Source organism: Oratosquilla oratoria, chromosome 9, assembly GCF_046742065.1.
Source record: "Oratosquilla oratoria isolate Oo_2021 chromosome 9, ASM4674206v1, whole genome shotgun sequence".
NCBI lineage: Eukaryota > Metazoa > Arthropoda > Malacostraca > Stomatopoda > Squillidae > Oratosquilla > Oratosquilla oratoria.
In genome coordinates, this window is record NC_134785.1 from 78118515 (window position 1) to 78132960 (window position 14446).

The following is a 14446-nucleotide window of genomic DNA, read 5'->3' on the forward strand; positions in this document are numbered from 1 at the left end:
GTATTGTTCTCCACCAGATTAAGTTTGCAAGTTCAGTTAGCTTAACAAAGTCACCTAGCGATAGCCAGAACTTTATATAACGACCACCATCTTCTGTGATTAAAATGCTATCATAACCTTTCGAGTTTAATGAATCATAAGGGAAATTTTGATACGGACAACAACAAACCTCAACGGCGTCGGCGGACTATGACACGGGCCTTACGTCAAAGTTGACTTAGAGTTTAACCCATGGCCTGGAGCTTTACCAGAGTTTCCCGGTGTCGGTATAGGTTTTTTAGTTCCTTTCTTTAATGTAGTTGTACTGGTTGAAGTTGAAGTAGATGTAGTTGTAGACGTTGTTGTTGAAGTAGATGTAGTTGTAGACATTGTTGTTGAAGTAGATGTAGTTGTAGACGTTGTTGTTGTTGAAGTAGATGTAGTTATAGACATTGTTGTTGAAATTAGATGTAGTTGTAGACGTTGTTGAAGTAGATGTAGTTGTAGACGTTGTGGTTGAAGTAGATGTAGTTGTAGACGTTGTTGTTGAAGTAGATGTAGTTGTAGACGTTGTTGTTGAAGTAGATGTAGTTGTAGACGTTGTTGTATCGGGGTGGCCAATGATACAGTCAAATAATGCAATAATGAAAAAAATATTGTATTTGATACAAGCACTACAAAAACGAGCGTGGTGTAGCTTCGTATGCAGATTCAAGACTGACGCTAAGCGACGCGACCACACCAGACTTGGCGGGAAAACATACACGCTCAAACTGAACACTTGGTTCTTATTACATATGTACAATATACAATAATAAATATACAATGACAATAACAAAATCAATATACAATAACTTCTATGACGATTATGCAATGAAAAAATACAACCACAATTGAACACTTCGCAAGTACAATATAAAATACTTATACAATGTTGTACGTAATTATAATACGTATCATACTATTACATTGTTGTTGTTGTTGTTGTTGTTGTTGAAGTACATGTAGTTGTAGATATTGTTATTAAACTGGATGTAGTTGTAGATGTTGTTGTGGTTGAAGTAGATGCAGTTGTAAACATTGTTGTTGTTGAAGTTGATGTAGTTGTAGACGTTGTTGTTGTTGAAGCCGATGTAGTTGTAGATGTTGTTGTTGAAGTAAATATAGTTGTAGACGTTGTTGTTGTTGTTGATGTAGATGTAGTTGTAGACGTTGTTGTTGCTGTTGAAGTAGATGTAGTTGTAGTTGTTGTTGAAGAAGATGGAGTTGTAGACGTTGTGGTTGTTGAAGTAAATGTAGTTGTAGACTTTGTTGTTGTTGAAGTAGATGTAGTTGTAGACGTTTTTGTTGTTGTTGAAGTAGATGTAGTTGTAGATATTGTTGTTGTTGAAGTAGGTGTAATTGTAGACGTTGTTGTTGTTGAAGTAGAAGTAGTAGTAAACGTTGTTGTTAAAGTTGGTGTAGTTGTAGACGTTGTTGTTGATGTAGATGTAGTTGTAGACGTTGTTGTTGAAATAGATGTAGTTGTAGACGCTGTGGTTGAAGTAGATGTAGTTGTAGACGTTGTTGTTGTTGTTGAAGTATATGTAGTTGTAGACGTTGTTGTTGACAGTATATTTAGTTGTAGAGGTTGTTGTTGTTGTTGAAGTAGAAGTAGATGTAGGCGTTATTGTTGAAGTAGATGTAGTTGTCGACGTTGTTGTTGAAGTAGATGTAGACGTTGTTGTTGTTGATATAGATATAGTTGTAGAAGTTGTTGTTGTTAAAGTAGATGTAGTTGTAAACGTTGTTGTTGTTGTTGTTGTTGAAGTAGATGTAGTTGTAGACGTTGTTGTTGTTGAAGTAGGTGTAGTTGTAGATGTTGTTGAAGTAAATGTAGTTGTAGACGTTGTTGTTGTTGTTGTTGTTGAAGTAGATGTAGTTGTAGACGTTGTTGTTGTTGAAGTAGATGTAGTTGTAGACGTTGTTGTTGCTGTTGAAGTAGATGTAGTTGTAGTCGTTGTTGTTGAAGTAGATGTAGTTGTAGGCGTTGTTGTTGAAGTAGTTGTAGACGTTGTTGTTGAAGTAGATGTAGTTGTAGACGTTGTTGTTGAAGTAGATGTAGTTGTAGACACTGTTGTTGTTGAACTAGATGTAGTTGTAGACGTTGTTGAACTAGATGTAGTTGCAGACGTTGTTGAAGTAGATGTAGTTGTACACGTTGTTGTTGTTGTTGAAGTAGATGTAGTTGTAGACGTTGTTGTTGAAGTAGGTGTAGTTGTAGACGTCGTTGTTGAAGTAGATGTAGTTGTTTATGTTGTTGTTCAAGTAGATGTAGTTGTAGACGCTGTTGAAGTAGATGTAGTTGTAGACGTTGTTGTTGTTGTTCTTGAAGTATACGTAGTTGTAGACGTTGTTGTTGAAGTAGATATAGTTGTAGACGTTGCTGTTAAAGTAGATGTAGTTGTAGACGTTGTTGTTGTTGAAGTAGATGTAGTTGTGGACGTTGTTGTTGAAGTAGATGTAGTTGCAGTCGTTGTTGTTGAAGCGGATGTAACTGTAGACGTTGTTGTTAAAGTAGATGTAGTTGTAGACATTGTTGTTGTGGAAGTATAGTTGTAGACGTTGTTGTTGTTGTTGAAGTAGATGTAGTTGTAGACGTTGTTGTTGTTGAAGTAGATGTAGTTGTAGACGTTGTTGTTGAAGTAGATGTAGTTGTAGACGTTGTTGAAGTAGATGTAGTTCTAGACGTTGTTGTTAAAGTGGATGTAGTTGTTGTTGTGATTGAAGTAGATGTAGTTGTAGACGTTGTTGTGGTTGAAGTATATGTAGTTGTAGACGTTGTAGTTGTTGTTAAAGTAGATGTAGTTGTAGACATTGTTGTTGAAGTAGATGCAGTTGTAGACGTTATGGTTGAAATAGATGTAGTTGTAGACGTTGTTGAAGTAGATGTAGTTGTAGACGTTGTTGATGTAGATGTAGTTGTAGACGTTGTTGTTGTTGAAGTAGATGTAGTTGTAGACGCTGTTGTTGAAGTAGATATAGTTGTAGACGTTCTTGTTGAAGTAGATGTAGTTGTAGAGGTTGTTGTTGAAGTAAATGTAGTTGTAGATGTTGTTTTTATATAGATGTAGTTGTAGACGTTGTTGCTGAATTAGATGTAGTTGTAGACATTGTTGTTGTTGAAGTAGATGTAGTTGTAGGCGTTGTTGTTGAAGTAGATATAGTTGTATATGTTGTTGAAGTAGATGTAGTTTTAGACGTTATTGAAATAGATGTAGCTGTAGACGTTGTTGTTGAAGTAGATGTAGTTGTAGACGTTGTGGTTGAAGTAGATGTAGTTGTAGACATTGTTGAAGTAGATGTAGTTGTAGACGTTGTTGTTGAAGTAGATGTAGAAGTTAATGTTGAAGTAGTAGATATTGTAGTAGTTAAAGTGGAAGTAGTTATTGTTGAAGTAGAAGTAGTTCTTGAAGTGGATGTGGAAGTTGATGTTGAAGCAGTTGTTGTAGTGGTTGAAGTGGGAGTAGTTGTTGTTGAAGTAGAAGTTGTTGTTGTAGTTGTTGTAGATGTTGTAGTGGTTGAAGTGGAAGTAGTTGTTGTTGAAGTAGGTGTGGTTGTTGAAGTAGTTGTTGAAATAGATGTGGTTGTTGAATTAGTTGTTGTTGAGGTAGATGTGGTTGTTGAAGTAGTTGTTTTTAAAATAGATATGGTTGTTGAAGTAGTTGTTGTTGAAGTAGATGTGGTTGTTGAAATAGTTGTTGTAGATGTTGTAGTTGTTGAAGTGGAAGTAGTTGTTCTTGAAGTAGAGGTGGTTGTTGAAGTAGTAGTATGCGTTTTAGTGGTTGAAGTGGATGAGGATGTAGATGCTGTAAGTAGATGTTGTTGACGTTGAAGTAGTTGTTATAGATGTTGTAGTTGTAGAAGTGGAAGTAGAAGTTGTTGAAGTAGATGAGAAAGTGTATGTTGAAGTACTAGTAGATGTAGTTGTTAAAGTAGAAGTGGATATAGATGTTGTTGAAGTAGATGTGGAAGTTGATGAAGTAGTTGTAGATGTTGTAGTGGTTGAAGTAGATGTGGAGGTTGATGTTGAAGTAGTAGTAGTAGTAGTAGCAGTAGTAGTAGTAGTAGTAGTAGTAGTAGTAGTAGTAGTAGTAGTAGTAGTAGTAGTAGTAGTAGTAGTAGTAGTAGTAGTAGTAGTAGTAGTAGTAGTAGTAGTAGTAGTAGTATGATATGCAAGCAGGGTGGATTCATTTGCATGCGACATGATGAGGTAAGAGATCTCACTGCCCAAATGCTTCAGGAGGTGTGCAAGGATGTGACTATCGAACCAACATTACTTCCACTAGGAGGGGAGAACTTCAGATACCGCACGTCCAACACATCAGATGAAGCAAGAGTGGATGTCAGCGCAAGAGGTTTCTGGACACGGGGACAATTGGCTTTCTTTGACATGCGAATATTTGATCCGATGGCCCCCTGTTACAACAACCTAACTATTGAGGCATCTCACTTCCGGAACGAGTATGAGAAGATCAGGATGTACGAAGAGCGTATACAGAATGTAGACCAGGGCTCATTCACTCCTATAACCTTTACGACCTCAGGTGGGATGGGTCCTAGAGCAAAGGCATTCTACGCTCGGCTGGCAGAGGTAATGGCTGAAAAGAAACAACAACCCAAAAGCAGCATTGTTTCATGGATGAGATGTAGACTGTCATTCTCACTCCTAAGATCAGCCCTCCTATGCCTGAGAGGTACAAGGTCCCCACCGCACCAAATCGGCACATATAGAAAACCTAGATTTTGAGCAGACGGCGGTTGACAGTAGGATAAATGAACTTTTGTATTAGGCATTGTTAATAAAAATTAAATCGATAGATAAAAGGGTTGTCGACCACAGTCATTGGCGGGAGAGGGGCCAATGAACTGTGTCTGTGGGAGACAGATCCTGCTGCTTCCACCACACAGTTCCACGAGGATGGAGGTCGTGAAAAAAAAGTAGTAGTAGTAGTAGTAGAAAAAGTAGTAGAAGTAGTAGTAGTAGTAGTAGTAGTAGTAGTAGTAGTAGTAGTAGTAGTAGTAGTAGTAGTAGTAGTAGTAGTAGTAGTAGTAGTAGTAGTAGTAGTAGTAGTAGTAGTAGTGATAGATGTAGTGGTTGAAGTGGAAGTAGGTTTTGGGGAAGTGGATGTAGTTGTTAAAGTACACGAGGAGGTTGATGTTAAAATAGTTGTTGTAGATGTTGTAGTGGTCGTAGTGGCAGTAGTTGTTGTAGTGGTTGAAGTGGAAGTAGATGTGGTTGTTGAAATAGTAATAGTAGTAGTAGTAGTAATAGTAGTAGTAGTAGTAGTAGTAGTAGTAGTAGTAGTAGTAGTAGTAGTAGTAGTAGTAGTAGTAGTAGAAGTTGTAGTGGTTGAAATGGATGAGGGTGTAGATGTTGTTGAAGTAGATGTTGTAGTGGTTGAAGTGGATGAGGATGTAGATGTTGTTGAAGTGGTTGTTGTAGTGGTTGAAGTGGAAGCAGATGTTGTTGAAGTAGAGGTGGTTGTTGAGGTAGATGAGGCAGTTGATGTTGAAGTACTAGTAAATGTTGTAGTGGTTGAAGTAGAAGTGGATGTAGATGTTGAAGTAGTAGTAGAAATTGTAGTGGTTGAAGTGGATGAGGATGTAAATGTTGTTGAAGCAGATGTTGTAGTGGTTGAAGAGGATGAGGATGTAGATGTTGTTGAAGTTGATGCTGTATTGGTTGAAGTGGAAGTAGATGTTGTTGAAGTAGATGTGGTTGTTGAAGTAGATGAGGAAGTTGACCTTGAAGTACTAGTAGATGTTACAGTGGTTGAAATAGAAGTGGATGTAGATGTTGTTGAAGTAGTAGTAGTAGTAGTACATTTTTTAATGACATCTTTTTCGTATTTCATCTTTTCTTCTCTGCGCACTTGTACATATTCATTTCTATAACTAGTATATATTTTCAATTTTTCAGGTTTTTTGTCTTTTTTCCATTTTATCCAAGCTTTATCACTTTTGTCTTTTAACTCCCTACATCTTTTGTTGTACCAGCACTTTGCATATCCTTTTTCTTACTTTTGTCTTGGAACATACTTTTCCACTCCTTTATAAATTTTTGTCAAAATACTCCATTTCTCTTCTACTGTTGTTTCCTCCTTGTGTATTCTTTCCCAGTCAGCTTTTTGAAAGAATTATTTTATTTTGTCAAAGTTTGTTTTTTCATACATCAATCTTCCCTTTCTATATTGTTCGTTTTTCATGTATTTTTCCTCATTTAGTTCCAGTTCAACCAATATGTGGTCACTTTTATTTATTGGTGTTTTATATTCGATATTGTCCACTATTTCGGGTTCTGATGTGATTATCAGTGTCAGTCCCGATGGTTCTTCCTCATTTCTATACCTAGTATTCTCATGTATCCATTGCGTCATTGTATGTTCAATAATCATATCAAGTAATACATTTCCCCATAGGTCATCTCCACCCTTCACTGTCATCTCTTCCCAGCAGATTTCTTTACAATTAAAGTCACCCATTATAATTATTCGTCCTCCATCTTCCATTATCTTAGTGATATCCTGGTGTCTTCTAACATATGTTTGTGTTCTCTTTCTTCCCACGAAGCCGTTTTAGGAGGCACATAATTTACTACAAACTTCCTGCTCTTCCTCCACTTCCATCGTAATCATCTCTACTCTATTTTTTCCATATGTGACATTCCTCACATTTATATCCTTCTTAGGCAGAAACATAAGTCCACCCCTTTGTTTTACCTCTCTGTTTCTAATCCAACAATTATATGCATCATGTCCTACACTGTTGGGTGGTAATGGACCTTTCAATTTTGTCTCTACAGTTCCCATTATGTCCGGTTCTTTTTCCTTCAGGTAATCATTTAGTTCGTTCAATCCTGTTATTAATCCATCTATATTTGTGTAAGACACTTTTAATATTCTGCTACTTCCATCGTGTTTTCTGTTTCCCTTCCGTTTTTCTTTGCTGTGAACCATTTCCTCACTTTCATATTAACTACTCTCCAACAGAATTTCTCTTTTTCTGTCACTGTTCTTTTCTCATTTTTTCCCTTAGCTTCTAGTCTTTTTATTTTCTCATCCATTCTTTCCTCTTTATTCATTTCTCTTTTTATCCATACCTGTTTAGATTGCTCACTGTCTGCTAGTTTCCCTGTTTTTGCTAAGATAATCTCTGCTGTCGTTTGTGACCTGAATTTAACCTTAATTGGCCTAGTCTTATCAGTATTGTATTTCCAGAGACTATACATTTCTTCTATTTGTTTCCCTATTTCTGGTTTATCTTCTTGAACTACCTCTGATATACTAATTACTTTTTCCTTTTCCTCCTTTATTCTTGTAGTCCTATTTAGATTATACTTCTCTTCCATTCCTAATATAATTATAAATTTCTTTTCATCTGCTAAGTCTTTTACTATATTCTCCTTCTCCCTCATCACTTTAATAACTGTGCCTTCTGTTTGTTCCTTCATCTGTTGTTTCACAATATCTCTAAGTTAAATTTTGTTATTCTCCTGAACCTTTTTCCAACCACTTACTTCTTTTGTTATGGGCTCTTTATTTTCTTTATTATTCCTCTTTAATTCCTCATTCTCTTCTTTTACTTCTCTTAACTGTCTTTTTAATTCTTCTACTTCTTTAGTTAGATTTTGATTCTCTTTTCTTAGTTCTCCCAGTTTATCAACTTTCTCTGCAACTAGAGTTAATTGGTCAAACCTAACCTTTCATTCTTCGTTCATTTTTTTTTTCTCCTCTAGATTTACTAGTCTGGGGAGGTTGTCTCCTTCTTTAAATCCATAAAAGCAGTTGTCATCTCTTTCCATTGAGCTGCTATCATCTATATTTCTGCTCTTCACACCGCTGCTTCCTTGTTGTTCGTCTGTATATTCTGCCTCCGTTTGTTTACGCCTCTCCTAAGATCCTGGGCTCATTCGACCCCTTCCTCATTTCCTTCCATTTTCCTCAGTAATCCCTCCCCTACTCCTTTTCTTCACCTTCCCACTACACCACGAGCTTTCCCCTTCCCTATTAATACAACACAGGTCTTCCTTGTCGTTGTGATCCTCGAAATTTGCAGTTTTCTCTGGAGTCCAAACTTCGTTGTCACCTCTACGTGTGTGTGTGTGTGTGTGTGTGTGTGTGTGTGTGTGTGTGTGTGTGTGTGTGTGTGTGTGTGTGTGTGTGCGTGCGTGTGTGTATGTATGTATGATGTGTATGTGCAAAATTCATCTTAATTTGAACTCATTCTAATATAATATTAATATATTAGAATGAATTCAAATTAAGATGAAATCTGCACACACAAAAATCTTTAGAATTTCTATTGAAGCACTAGATTTCAAAATCTTTATAAAATTCTTTAGCTTTTTTCCCCATGGTTTTATGGTTCAATTTATTCCAGGTGGTGTTTTTCTGATGAATACAGCATCCAAGTACTCGACGGTCGTGTCCAAACTGTCCAACGGAGAGCTGGAGAGAAATTTAAGGCAGAATACTTGAAAACCCCCATCAAGTTTCCTCAGAAAATTATGGTGTGGGGGCCATTTTAGTGCATGGTACGTGTCGCCTACACATCGTAGATGGCACCATGAATCAAGACAAGTATATTAAAGTTCTGGAAACTCGCCTATACCACAAACAAGGGAATGGTATGGAAAAGAGCCATGGATTTTCCAGCAGGACTCTGACCCATGTCACACAGCAAAGAAAGTCAAGACATGGTGCACCCAGAATAGTATTCAGTTGCTACCATGGGCTGGAAATTCAGCTGATACCAATTCAATTGAGAGTTTGTACGACGAACTGAATGACGAAATACACCAAGTGGCAATAACAAACAAAATTCAACTCATATAGCAACTAATACATGATTGGTTCCGGTCACCTAAAATAATTTCTTGTTTGCCTAGATGTCTCCGGAAGCCTCTCTCAACAAAAGGTGCTCAGACTAAGTACTAGACAATGAGTATTTGTAGATTTTTTTCTTTTCTTTTTTTCTTTTTTTTTAGCTGTTCATGGGTATCACTTGCTTTCAAATTTGAAAGGGTCGAATTATCAGGAAAATTAATAATAATTTTTCCAGTACTGTGTATATATATATATTCTTTAAGGCATATTGAATTGTATGCAACAGCAAATTGAGCTCTGATGAGTTTCCGATGAAGATTTTCTAGTCTTCTGAAGATCTCTAGCATGGAGAGGAAAAGAAAAAAACAAGTTGCCGATAGAAGCCATCTAATGGGTAGAACAGGATACAAGACGTTTCGCTAATCACAGTTAGCATTTTCAATTGTAACAATTACAAAGAAATGGATGGTTATAAATACAGAAAGTAAACACTAGGCAAGATTACAAAGAGGTTGACCGTTACTCTGGTCTAAAACTGGGAAAGGACACGTTGAATATCGGGGAAGGGAACGTGGGAAGGGGAACTGTGACCACTAGGAAAGGACACTTAGATGACTGTTACTGTGGCCTGGGTGTCCGTCGCGGCCGGGGTGACTGCTCATGAGAGGGCTGATTTGTCTCGTAGTTGGGTTGTCTGGTTTGGCGGATTCTGAATGGTTTGAGGCTGGGAAGGATGGTGGGGACTTCCTGTTGGGTGTTCAATGTAGGCTGGCTGTATTTAATGTGGAGGACCTCAAGGAGGGCAAGGCGGCGCTTGTCACTTTCTCGGTCTAAAATGGTGGTATTGTCCACTAAGATGGATCTAGTGATTGGAATGTTAAGGGTCTCCTGAAGGTGTCGCTTAGGGCCTCCATTGTTAAGGTGGTATGTCAACCGTCTGGAAAGGCGAGTGATAGTGAGTCCGATGTAGGAATCTTGGGGCGTACAGTCCCCAAAAGGACACTTAAACTGGTACACCAGACTCACACACTCGATGTCGGATGGGCATGGGGAGCTGTTATTTTTCATGATAAGGTCTTTAGTCCTCTTGTTCTTATAATAAATGGCAAGTTTTATGCGGTCCATCTCGTTGGTGGGGGTCACATTGTCCTTGATGATACGAAGAAGTGCTTTCTCATCCTCCCTGTAAGCGCTCGACATGTAGGCCCTATAGAACAAGGTAAAGGTATTGCCTTCTTCTACAGGAGTCTGTTGTCCTTCGTACCACTTGCTCATGACGGCCCGCAAAACACGTTGGCAGTCGCTGTTTGAGTGGCCATTATTGACTAAGAGTTGTGTAGACCGGTCAATTTCTTTCTGGGTGGAGGTCCAACTGGAGCAATGGGTGAGGGCTCTCTTATAGAAGGATGCAATAGTGGAGTCCTTATATTTTGAGGGCACTCACTCTCTCCATTCAAGCACAATCCAGGATTAGTTGGCTTGGTGTACACTAGAGAGATCTTCAGAAGACTTGAAAATCTTCATCGGAAACTCATCAGAGCTCAATTTGCTGTTGCATACAATTCAATATGCCTTAAAGAAAATATTTTGCCGCGGTACTCATATATATATATATATATATGTATATATATATATATATATATATATATATATATATATATATATATATGTGTGTGTGTGTGTGTGTGTGTGTGTGTGTGTGTGTGTGTTTACCTAGTTGTATTTACCTAGTTGTATTTTACGGGAAGGGGAGCTATGCTCGTGGGGTCCCGTCTTCATATCTCATTTTATCTAAACTATTTTTAAATTCATGTATTGTTTTTGCACACACCACTTTCTCATCTAACTTGTTCCAACTGTCTATTACTCTGTGAGGAAAGCTGTTCTTTTTCAAATCTCTTCTATAGCTGTCTTTTTTTATTTTCTTTCCGTGTCCTCTTGTATTTCTGTCATCCCATTTTATCAGATTCTCTCTATCAGTAATTTCTATGCCTTTCATGATTCTTTAAATAGCTATCAAATCTCCTCTCTCTCTTCTTTGCTCTAGTGTCTGTAGTTCAAGTTTTTCTAGTCTCTCTTCATATGATAGTTTTGAGAGTGTTGGTGCCAATTTTGTAATTGCTCTTTGTATTCTTTCAATTTTTTTTATACATTTTTTCGGACTTGGTGACCATATCGTTGCTGCATATTCCAATCTTGGTCTTATCAGGGTGATTAGGATTTTTTCACCATTTCTTCATCCAGGTATGTAAATGCAACTTTGATTGTTCTTATTAAATTATAAGTTTCTCCAAAAATCTTAATTATATGTTTCTCAGGTGACATATTATTCATAACAATGACTCCCAGGTCCTTCTCATTTTCTACTTTTTTTATTCCTTCTTCTCCCAATTTATATGCTCCTGTTATTCTGTTTTTGCTTTTTCCAAATTCCATTATACTACACTTTTTTGTATTGAACTCCATCTCCCACTTCCTACTCCATTCCTGTACTTTATTTAGATCTCTCTGTAGTGATTCACAATCTTCTTCAGTTTTCACTCTTTTCAGTAGTTTTGCATCATCTGCAAAGAAGCTCATATAGCTTTCAATTCCTTCATCCATATCATTAATATATATAGCAAACATTATTGGGGCCAGAACTGTTCCCTGCGGAACACCGCTTATTACTTCATCCCATTTTGAGTGCTGGTTTCTTATCACTACTCTCATTTTTCTTTCTTGCAAAAAGTCTTCCATCCAATTTAGTAGTTTGCCCTGTATTCCTCCTTCAGTTTCTAATTTCTTAAGCAACTTCTTATGTGGTACTTTGTCAAAAGCTTTCTTTAGGTCTAAAAATGCACAGTCCGTCCATCCATCTCTTTCTTGTATTATATCTATTAGCCTTGAATAGAAACATATTAAATTGGTGACGCATGATCGTCCTTGTCTGAATCCAAATTGCCTTGGATTTAACACTATTTTTTTTTTCTAAATATTTTACCCATCTACTTTTGATAATTCTTTCACAAATTTTTGCTATTGTACTTGTTAGAGAGACTGGTCTATAGTTTGTAGGTTCTTCTTTATTTCCTCCTTTATATATAGGTACTATATTTGCTTTTTTCCAATCTTCTGGAACTTTTCCTTCTTTCAAGGAACTATTTAGTATGCTATGTATTTTGTCTGCCAGTTCATTCCTGCATTCTTTCAGTATCCAGTTTACTATTTCATCTGGTCCATGCGATTTTCTGACATCAAGATTACTCAAGTGTGTTAATATTTCATTCTTTGTTACTTCTATTTCTTCCATAGGGGGGACTTTCTCTTTCCATTCGTTCTCTTCAGGTTGTATGTTCTCCCTTGTAAACACTGATTTAAAATGTTTGTTCATAATTTCCGCCATTTCCATTTCCTCAGTGTATTCAACTCCCTCTTGTCTTAATTTCTCCAAGTCTTGTTTGTTTTGTAGTTTATTGTTTACAAATCTGTAGAATAGTTTTGGTTGATCTTTACACTTTTCTATGATATCTTTTTCATATTTTCTCTTTTCCTCTCTGCACGTTTGTACATATTCATTTCTATAACAGGTATATATTTTCCATTTTTCAGGTCTTCTGTCTTTTTTCCATCTGGTCCAGGCTTTGTCTCTTTTGTCTTTTAACTCCCTACAACTTTTGTTGTACCAGAATTTTACATATTCTTTTTCTTGTTTTTGTCTTGGGACATACATTTCCACTCCTTTTTTTTGTAAATTTTTGTCAAAATATTCCATTTCTCTTCTACTGTTGTTTCTTCTTTGTATATTTCTTCCCAGTTTTCCTTTTGAAAGAATTCTCTTATTTTATCAAAGTTTGTTTTTTCATACATCATTCTTCCTTTTCTATATTGTTCATTTCTTTTCATATATTTTTCTTCATTAAGTTCCAGTTCAATCAATATGTGGTCACTTTTACTTATTGGTGTTTTATATTCAATTTTGTCCACTATTCTAGGTTCGGATATAATTATTAGGTCTAGTCTCGATGGCTCTTCTTCATTTCTATACCTAGTGTTCTCCTGTATCCATTGTGTCATTGTATGGTCAGTAACCATCTCAAGTAGAGCGTTTCCCCATGAGCCGTCTCCACCCTTTGCTGTCATTTCTTCCCAGCAGATTTCTTTGCAATTAAAGTCGCCCATCATAACTATTTTTACTCCCTCTTCCATTATCTTGTTTAATGCTATCTTTGTGTCCTCTAACATACTTTTATGTTCACTCTCTTCCCATGAGGCTGTTTTCGAGGGCACATAATTTATCACAAACTTTCTGCTCTTCTTATCTCTGTCTTCTACTTCCATCATTATCATCTCTACTGTATTCTTTCCATATGTGACACACTTCACGTTTATATCCTTCTTAGTCAGGAACATAACTCCACCCCCTTCCTTTTTCACTCTGTTTCTAATCCAATAATTATATGCATCATGTCCTACACTGTTGGGTGGTAGTGGACCTTTTAATTTTGTTTCTACAATTGCCATTATGTCTGGTTCTTTTTCCTTCAAATAAGCATTCAGCTCATTCAATCCTGTTATTAATCCATCTATATTTGTGTAAGACACTCTTAGTTTTCTGCCACTTCCATTGTGTTCTCTGTTTCCCTTTTGTTTTTCTCTTGTATGTCGACTTTCTTTAGTTTCATATTCACTACTCTCCAATAGAATCTCTCTTTTTCTGACTCCGTTCTTATCTCGTTCTTTTCCTTAGCTTCAAATCATTTCTGTTTTTCTTCCTCTCTTTCCTCTTTATTCATTTCCCTTTTTATCCATACCTTTTTATATTGTTCACTTGTTGCTAGTTTCCCTGTTTTGGATAAGATATTCTCAGCCGTAGTTTGTGACCTGAATTTAATCTTAATTGGTCTGGTTTTGTCTGTACTATATTTCCCTAGCCTGAATTTCTCTTCGATTTGTTTCATTATTTCTGGTTCATCTTCCTGAACTAATTCTAGTAAATTTCTTACTTTTTCATTTTCCTCTTTGATTCTTGTGGTTCTATCTGGGTTATGTTTCTCTTCCATTCCTAATATAATTATACATTTCTTTCTGTCTGCTAAGTCTCTTACTATATTCTCCTTCTGTCTCATCACTTTAATAACTGAATTTTCAGTTTGTTCATTCATTTGCTGTCTGATTATGTCAGTGAATGCAACTTTGCTATTTTCTTGGATTTTTTTCCAACCCTCCTTGTTCTCCTTATTATTCTCCTTTAAGACTTTATTATCATCTTTTACTTCTTTTAACTGTTTTTTTTTAATTCTTCAATTTCCTTAGTTAAGTTTTTGTTCGCCTTCTCTAGTTCTTCCAATTTTTATACTCTCCGTATAATGTTGTTAACATGACCGAACCTACGCTCCAAGTCCTCGATCATCTTATCGACCTTCTCTTCTAGTCTTGTCAGTCGGGGGGGGGGGGGAGGTTGTGTCCCCCCCACCCTCTTTAAATCCCTGGAAAATATTCTCATCACTTTCTACTGTATTGCTCTTATCTATACTTCTAATCTTTACATTTTTATTAGACATTTCATCGTCGCTCAGCTGGTCGGGGGGGCCGTTTGTTTACCTTTCGCCTGTCTGCCT